This window comes from Schistocerca americana, chromosome 2 (assembly GCF_021461395.2).
Source record: "Schistocerca americana isolate TAMUIC-IGC-003095 chromosome 2, iqSchAmer2.1, whole genome shotgun sequence".
Lineage (NCBI taxonomy): Eukaryota > Metazoa > Arthropoda > Insecta > Orthoptera > Acrididae > Schistocerca > Schistocerca americana.
Genome location: NC_060120.1, coordinates 837,647,867 through 837,657,191, shown reverse-complemented (window position 1 = coordinate 837,657,191; position 9,325 = coordinate 837,647,867). Strand labels below are relative to the sequence as shown.

The following is a 9,325-nucleotide window of genomic DNA, read 5'->3' as shown; positions in this document are numbered from 1 at the left end:
GTACTATTTTTCAAAGCGAGCATTAGATTCTTGCCTATGAAGAAGTCCGTTTCAACATTTCTTCCCTCTTTGCCATCGCATTCCACGAGGAAAGGAGAGCGATACTCTGTGTGAGACAGAGTATACAAGTAAACCAAGATTTCTCCCTTTGAGTATTGCCGCTACGTTCTCAGGTGTTCTGCTTGCTGGAAATGGCCAAAATTCCCCGGGCCACTTGCGATTCTTGGACACCCAAGTCGTGCTGTTGCTATTCAACTCTCTTCTCTGTCCGCGTTACCTAGAATCGTGACAAAACTGCCTCGGGCACACGTGCGAATGTCCACGGCTTCCCTTGGCAGCGTGTTGATATATTCAACATCTTCGCCAGTCGCTAATCCTCTGGGGGCCTGCCCTCTGTGAAGCGTGCCGACATGGGCGCGTGACCGACGCTCGCCCGTGTGCGCACTACCTGTGTCCACCTGGTCTCCGGGCTTCCCAGCTAGGAACGCATCACAAGAATTCCTTTCGTGCACAAACTGTACCAAGTGTACCCTCGTCCGGCCATCCTGATTTAAGTTTTCCGTGATTTCCCTAAATCGCTCCAGGCAAATGCCGGGATGGTTCCTTTCAAAGGGCACGGCCGACTTCCTTCCCCGTCCTTCCCTAATCCGATGAGACCGATGACCTCGCTGTCTGGTCTCCTTCCCCAAACAACCCAACCCAACCCAACTAAACAGTCCAAACAAGTCTGCAAAGAGAAGAATCATAGCCCTTTACCGATGGTTCATGACACAATAGTTCACCTCCATCACACTTCATATATTGCAATAAACTAATGACTGATTTTAAAAGTAATTATCTCCTTTAATTAAAAAACATGAAAAGCTTGGACTCTTTTCAACCCATTAGTTCACATGTGTTTCATCTGTGAAGGAGACCACATATAGGTCGCTACTGCTCCTGTGTTTGGGATCCGCACCAGGTCGAATTAAAGCAAGGCATCGAAGCAATGCAGAGATTGGCTACTAGATTTATTACGTTAAGCTCGAAGAACTCGCAAGTATTACGGAGATGCTTCGGGAACTCAAATGGAATTCCCTAGTGAGAACGCTACGTTATTTTCGAGAAAGCCTATTAAGGAAATTTAGAGAACTGGCATTTGAACCTGACGGCAGAAAAATTCTATTGCCACCAACATACATTTTACGTCAGGACCACGAAGATAAGATACGAGAAATGAAGACTCATACAGAAGCACATAGACAGTCGTTTTCTCCTCAGTCTTTTTTCAAATGGAACAGGAAGGTAAATGACTAGATGTGGTACAGGGTGCTTTCCGCCGCGCACCATACTGTGGCTTGATGTAGAACAGTTGCAGTACTAACGACGTTAGATCCCTGAAAACTGTGCAAAAAATCGCGTAACTGAGAAGCCTGATGGGACAAGAGATGGGCCAGATCAGACTCGTTAGCTATGGCCTCAACGGCCATCGCTCCGAAAGCTTGATGCTCAATAGGTTTAGCGCATTCGAAAATGCCAAACTTCTCTTCAGGAGCGAACTTAAAGAAAAAGGTTTGTCCGGAATAATCCAGACCAACCCGGTTTTAGTGATGAAATCACACCCCAAAAATAGATTAATGGGCAGTTTCTGAACCAAGGCTAAGGATATAGTCCAGGAAAAATCGCCGATCGATAAACTCCCCTGGATCCAACCATGCAGAGGCAACACCTGGCCATTGTCCACCCGACCGAAGTTTCGCAAGATGCGAAATTGCAAAAACCACTCGAAGCTCAATAATGGAAAGGAACTACCAGCATCCAAAAGAGCACAAACCGGCTCGCCACCTACCCGAGAACAAACGTAAGGCAGGGGGGGGGGGGGGGGCCTTATGAAGGAGCGACCATCCGAGTATGCCAAAGTCTCAAAGCTCGAACCCGACTTCGCGGCCCAACACGGCGTCATCTATTGGCTCTGGATGCACGGGGCTGAACAAAAGAGCTTACCAAATGAGCCATACTGCCGCACCTGAAACGACGCCGACGTTCCCTTTCGATAACTTCAGCGGATGTAGATACTCCAGAATCAGTGCCGACGTCCCGCCCCTTAACCTCGTGACGTACGTGGTTCTCAAGTGGTAATGCAGATGCTGCTACGACCACATCACGGAGCTCTTCGCAGGTTGAAGGCTGCTTACGGAAGACAAAATGCCGCGACACGCATTCCCCTAAGAACGATAGAGACCAATTCTTGTTCAGGTAAATCGATTAACAAATCCAAAGATTGTGTCTGAACCCTATCTACATACTGTTGTAACTGCTCCTCACCCTGCTGCACTTCCCAAATGTAGCGACACTCAAGCTGTTTACGAACCCCGGTGGGCAATCTTTGCCTATTGCGAGCTCCCTTAATTGCTGCAAAGGAAACCTCTCCGCCATGGCTCGCGAGAGGAGGTTCTGCAACTCGCCTCTAGCTGACGTGTACAACAACGAGCAAATTACTTGGTGCAGAACGTGAAAGTCGGCCGTGTGTTGTTCTAGGCGAACCAATAACCACGATAATTTTACACCTGATCAAGTCGCTCCCCCACCAATTCAGTAATATCTGAGAAGAAGTAGGCCAGAGGATTAGGCATCTTGGCAAACACAGCACATATCTTGACAGAAGATGTGACAATATCACCCCTGGGCTGTCTCTCACCCTCTCCCCGACAGCGCAAGTCCCTATCTTCAACCTTCCTCCCATCCAACTCCAAACTCATAAACTTAAACTGTAATACGATCTCCAAAGTTCCCAACTGAACAGTTAGTTTTTTGTGATGATCTTCCAAATCTAACGTGCTTAAATCCGCTATCAGATTAGTTAAATACATCAACTGTGTCCGCAGCCTATGCAGCTGACTGCCACTAGGTTGGGTTCCCTCCAAAAGACAAATAGTGTTCTCAAGGCCTATAACAGCCTCAAACAAAAATTCAGTTGCCGTTCCTGTCTCACCCACCACCGCCTACGTGACGTCAACCGGCTGAAGAATGGCAGCGCACAAGCGGGCTACCAATTCTGGAACACTGCCCTCAATCGGTTGGCGTCTTATTGCCAACTGGTAAACAAGGTGGTCCTTTCTGAACAGGCCGATCCCTGGACACTGTCTGACCGCCATTACGATAAGCACCTGAAACAAGTAACAGCCAAAACAAAATGGTGCCTCAGAATACAAAAACAGAACAAGAGTGAAACTGACCGCAACTAGAATGGCAAGCACAAGTGCAACCATGCTCAACTACCACTGATACGCCCTGCTAAGCCCGCATGACAGGACAGGAGTTTAAATTGTGGAAAGGGGCCGAAATCAGCGGCTGTCAGTTATAGTCGAGCATACAACTTTATTTATTTGACCAAACAGTACAAAAGACAAGAAAACAAAAAAAAAAACAAAAAACACAGTATTAATTTTTGGAACTTAATCAGCGGCTGAATACGCTATACAATCCCATGCCTTAAGGGCAAGACCACTTTAATTTAAAATCGGCTGGAAGCCAATAATTTAAAACTCAAACCAAAATCAGAAACTTAAAAGGCAGAAGGCCTTATCTTAAATCATTTCTTTCAATTAGGCTAAAGGCCCAAACACTCTCACACCTTAAGAGCAAACAACTTAAATTAAAAAAATCACAATAAATTTTTAAAAGGCCAAAGGCCTTACCTTAAAACAGTTTTTTATTTAGGATGAAGTCCTAAACAGTCTGACACCTTAAGAGCAAAACAACTTTAATTCAAAATCGGCTGAAGGACCATCATTTAAGACTCTACAAAATTAAATTTTTAAAAGGGCCAAAGGCGTTACTTAAAACACTTCGTTAAATTAGGCTGAAGGCCCAAACAATCTTATGCCTTAAGGGCAAAACAACCTTAATTTAAAAATCGGCTAGAAGTCGTACAAATACAAACATGAAGAACAAATAAGAAAAGACAGTACACCCAACAGCGCTCAGAAGTTTCCGAGGGTCGACCTGGAATTCAAATACTAACGCTCGCTTAGGTGAGGCAGGCAGTCGGCCCAACCATTCTCGGTCCTACGACAACCCAAGCTACAGACAGTCAATGGACCCACCGACAAGATAACTTCTGCTCCACTTCACTAGCACACAACAGGGAGTTCAATGGAACAACGTAGAAAGTATTGGCGCCAGCAACCAGTTATACATTGAGCTGTCAAACTAAAAACCGTCCTGGACGGAGACAACACGATGAGGAAAATACGAGTACAATGCCTGAATTTACGTCAACGGCCAGGGCAGGTAACCGGAACGTTAACGGCCACAAGGCAGCAGATTCCGCTGGTGCACTTCAGTTCAAAATAACCAAGTACAGTTAAACTCCATCGGAGGGTGGCTAAAATTTTGCAACTTGAAAACACACGTTGTTGTTCGAAGGAATGTCCCAACAGCCGACAACGAAATCCAAACGACACAATGTGAACAGCCGTGACTTGCTGGTAGATTAAGTCAAAACTCAACCTTCTTGTCCAGGATTGGTGAGCCACCGACCTCGTAGCAATGGGAACAGCACCACACACTCCGACCGTGTGTAGACACCGCCAGCGGCTCCTGGCCAAACTTCCTTGCTGTTCCACGCCTACTGACCAGCTGCTCGCACACAGCACAGCCGAAAACCATAAGCGCCAGGGCAAAGATAGTACAAGGTGCGAATATCGATACACACCGCTGCTGCCACTCGCGGAGAGAGAGGATAAAAGAATAATCGCAATAACCGCGGGAGGCTAAACACAGAATAGCAATCAAGGTTTAACCCAATAACATGAGCCAGCCACGGCTCAGCAATAAATTCAGTTTTCTCGAAGGAGATCGGAAGTCCTAGCTTGTTGCATGTGTCTGCAGCTTACTGATTTGCGCTGCAGCTCCGTCTCGCGAATGAGAAAAAATCGCGAGATTATCTGCAAACAACAGGCAGGCAGCTATGTAACTCATGTTTCTGTAGGCAAGCCTGACTCCATTTTCAACATCTTTCTCACTTATTCCTTTCGTGAGGCACTTTCTCAGGTATGCAGGTGAGAAGCACAGGTGTAGAAGCGTCTGTTATTCGCTATAGTAATGTTAGCAGTGACAGCCGCTTAACGCCTTTGTCTCCCCGTCAACGACTGGTTTGTCCTCTCTGCAAACGAAACGCATGTGATGGACGGTACTACTTTGCAAACCAAAAGCATATGATGCATGATACCTGTGTATTACATAGGACACGGTCTTTTACCAAACTTTTATCTTCAACTATTGAGATTTACCAGATGAGAGCTGCGCGGGATTAGCCGAGCGGTCTGGGGCGCTGCAGTCATGGACTGAGCGGCTGGTCCCGGCGGAGGTTCGTGTCCTCCCTCGGGCATGGGTGTGTGTGTTTGTCCTTAGGATAATTTAGTTTAAATAGTGTGTAAGCTTAGGGACTGATCACCTTAGCAGTTAAGTCCCATAAGATTTCACACACATTTGAACATTTTTTGAACCAGATGCAAACAAATGAACAATACGGTTTTAAAATTAGGAAGTGGACAATTTAACTGAAGGTAGGAAACTATAAGGGGTGATCAAAAAGTTTTTGTTTGAAGGCCATACAGTCCAGAATCGGTATGCTAATGAGGCAAAATGGCTGTGAGCAAGGTGTACATCAGCCAAACAACACATCAAGTTGCAGATAAAAGTTTGGTAAAAGATCGTGTCCTATTGAAGAAGTCCGTAACTGCTTGCTGCACACCCTCGTCGGACAAGAATCGTCGATCCTTCAAGGTGGTTAGTGTTTAACGTCCCGTCGACAACGAGGTCATTAGAGACGGAGCGCAAGCTCGGGTTAGGGAGGGATTGGGAAGGAAATCGGCCGTGCCCTTTCAAAGGAACCATCCCGGCATTTGCCTGAAACGATTTAGGGAAATCACGGAAAACCTAAATCAGGATGGCTGGAGACGGGATTGAACCGTCGTCCTCCCGAATGCGAGTCCAGTGTGCTAACCACTGCGCCACCTCGCTCGGTTCGATCCTTCAAGGCCTTTTTTAAGGGATGGACCGAAGGTATGATAATTGAATGGCGGAGACAGGTGGATCGTAGGGCAGGAGCTCGAGTGTCTCCCATATGAACTGCGTAGATTCTGCGTTACGATATTTGCAATATGGGGACGTCTGTTATCACGAAGCAGCAGCATTCCTTGCCGCAGTTTTCCCGGACGTTCCGCCTTAATTGCACGCCGTAATTTCTGCAGCGTTGAGCACTACCATTCCCCTGTGACGGAGACACCAGGTTCCGTAGTGGGTGAGGCTGTCTCTCAGATCGACCGCTGTCTTGTGTCGAAAGGCGACCAGTATGGAACTTGGCACACCATTCTGCATAGATGGTTTTCGAAAGACATGCTTCCCGATACACAACCATCGCTCTCCGATGAATGTCTACCGGTATTTGTCCTTCGGCAGCCAAGGAAAGAACAACAGCACGCTGGTCCTTCAAATGGTTCAAATGGCTCTGAGCGCTATGGGACTCAACTGCTGAGGTCATAAGTCCCCTAGAACTTAGAACTACTTAAACCTAACTAACCTAAGGACATCACACACATCCATGCCCGAGGCAGGAATCGAACCTGCGACCGGACCGGTCACGCGGTTCCAGACTGTAGCGCCTAGAACCGCTCGGCCACACGTTGGTCCTGTTTCGAAGCGTTTCGTAAGATCGTCGCCATAGTTCACGTTCCCGCTTTTGCGGCGCCATGTCGGAAAGGCTCTAATCCCACACTAATCCCTTGCTTATGTGTCGGTGCTTATATACCCACATGGTAATCGTTCTACGTTGCAACAACGCCCTTAAGCGGCAACATTTTGAGGTATGTATGGAGACTGAAGTGGTGAATGAAAATTTGTGCCCAGGTCAGGATTCGAACCCAGGTCACCTGCTCACTAGGCAGATGCGCTAACCACTACGCCACCCTGGCACAGTGGCTTTGCACAACTGCCCCCTGCCCCCTCAGTCCAAATACCCATTCACCTTTCAGCCCACTTGGTATTCCCCATAAACTCGAACAGCATTTCAGAGACTCTCCAGCGGTATTGGAACAATGCCTCACCATCGAACGAAATGGGGCATCCTGTCTGAAACCTATGCATAGCTGTTTAATCAAGTGAAATTGTATGGTTCCAAATACATTTTAAAGTCTCAAACTTCTATGCAGACGGAAGCGACGAATGAAAATTTGTAACCCAAAATTGGTACAAATTTTCATTCGCTTCAGTCAGCATATACGAGTATAACTGTATATATTTGAGACCATTAAAGAACACTATAAAAGATATGGAAAACGACAAAAGATGTAAATATACAAAGTTTAAGACTCAACACCCAGCTGGCTTGACTAATAGTAATATTCTTAACTTTTCCTACCCAATCCAGTCCAAATAATCCTACTATACTGCAAATCAGGCTCGAACCCACAAACAGGAGTATTTGTAATATAAAAAGACAGAAACCCTCAGCAATGTACATATCTTGCCTTTTTGAAATTCAGTGGTAGGGAAACTGAACTGGCCCTCATGCTGACTACACATCACAGGCACAGTTCATAATATTAATGAATTATTCGCAGAGCACAAAGACAATGTACAGCCATAAGTGTGATGCAAAACATATTTACGAATGTAAATATCGGCATACGCCTCTTAGCAACAATGGTGTTACAAGGCAATAGAAGAAATCAGAAGGCAGTGCAGTTTAAATAACAATCGCTGTATGCCAAGATTTCTCAGAAGGCAATTTATTCCACTTACAGAATAATACACTTATAAAAATATTAGACAAAGTGCATCCATAATAACAGAACACTGGAACAAACAAGCAAGCAAATTAGAAGCTAACACAAAGACTAATCGCCTGTAGGCTCTTAATTAAAGCGAAGGCACTGTTATTCAATTACAATAGTGAAAGCAATACGATTTTAAAGGAAGTATTCATCAAGGCAGTTGCGCTGCAATGCTGGATTAGTCGAATTGCGTAGAAACCAGCTTATAGCGTTAAGAAAATATGTTATGAACATAACTGTCGCAACTCGAAAGGGGGTTGCAACATACTGCAGGTCGTCTCTTGCTTTAATCGTAAATACATGTCTGAGTGATGCTAAAAGTTTTTATTTTTACATAAAATCTTCTTAATAATTTTCAAAGTGCAAGCTACTCCCTTAATTTTATATAGGAATTAGAGAATTTACTCAAGGCAATTTTGTATCCTAAGTCTTAGGTAACTTTCGAAACTCAGATTAATAACCTAATTAATTAATTTAATAAAATTGACCTTGAATTGCTGGTGCAGTCACGTGGAGCCACAATAAAATAATAACAGTGAATAGTTGAGGGAGTGTGAACGAGAACAGTGGAGTTGATTCCGGCGTCTCTTTGGGCGAGGACTGGTGCTTCGAGGCAGCTGTTATGTACTGGCGCGTCCACGAAAATGTTGTAAACTACGCGTTCTCAGTCAGAACATGGGAAACTTTCCTGTCAGTGCGGTGAAGTGCCGGCAGATTTCAGGGTCTGGTGCACCCGTTCGCTGGCCTGGTCAAACCAATTAGACTCACAGGCTCGACGGTGCGTGTTGGAACTGTCAAACGTCAGAGAGCCGACTCAGGACGAATAAGTTCACCCTCGTGACGCACCATACGTCCAAGATGATATCCAGTTCCACTGTCGGTGTAGTTGTAAAGTGCCACTGGCTCTTAATCAACCACAAGATACAGATCACAACTCTCACCCACCGGGAAAGACCTGAAGTTCACCACCAGGGGAAGACCAGAAGACGAAGAAGGCAAAGAATCATAAACACTTTCCACCAAGCCTCGGTACGGGAGCCGAATTGGCGAAAACGAAACAGCCCTCACATTCCGCAAATCAATCGAATTATCCTTCACTCATTGAATCTCCAGTCTTGACTGTTCTGTTGGCGTGCTAGCCAGTCTAGATACAGCACCAGGTTCCCATGCTGGGGGAGTAAGATCCCACTTTGCATATCCTGAGAGTAGCAAATCAGTGACTCCAAATCTCTCGTCTGAAAAGAGAAGACTTTAGACTATCGAGGCGTCGTTCTCACTCTAAGCATGGCCACAATTTGGCAAAAAACATCTATCTACATCAGATCACAATCTCTCATTTATGGAAAGATCTAATCTTTCTAGGCCGACCACTTCCAATTTCTAAAAGAAGGTAGCTAAGCTTCCCAGACAGTTGTGCCCATGAAATTGTGTTTTTGCCACTCAGCAAAGGAACCTGACGACTCCCTGCCGTCAAGGGTGTTACAGTCTTGCCTCCACTGAACACATGC

The 9,325-nt window shown here is 45.7% G+C and overlaps 1 non-coding gene across 1 annotated transcript; it reads right to left on the bottom strand.

Moving 5' to 3' along the window:
- Positions 1-6,884: 6,884 nt before the first annotated feature.
- Trnat-agu lies at positions 6,885-6,956 on the bottom strand. Its single transcript has one exon. It is a non-coding gene; the product is annotated as a tRNA-Thr (tRNA).
- Positions 6,957-9,325: the final 2,369 nt, after the last annotated feature.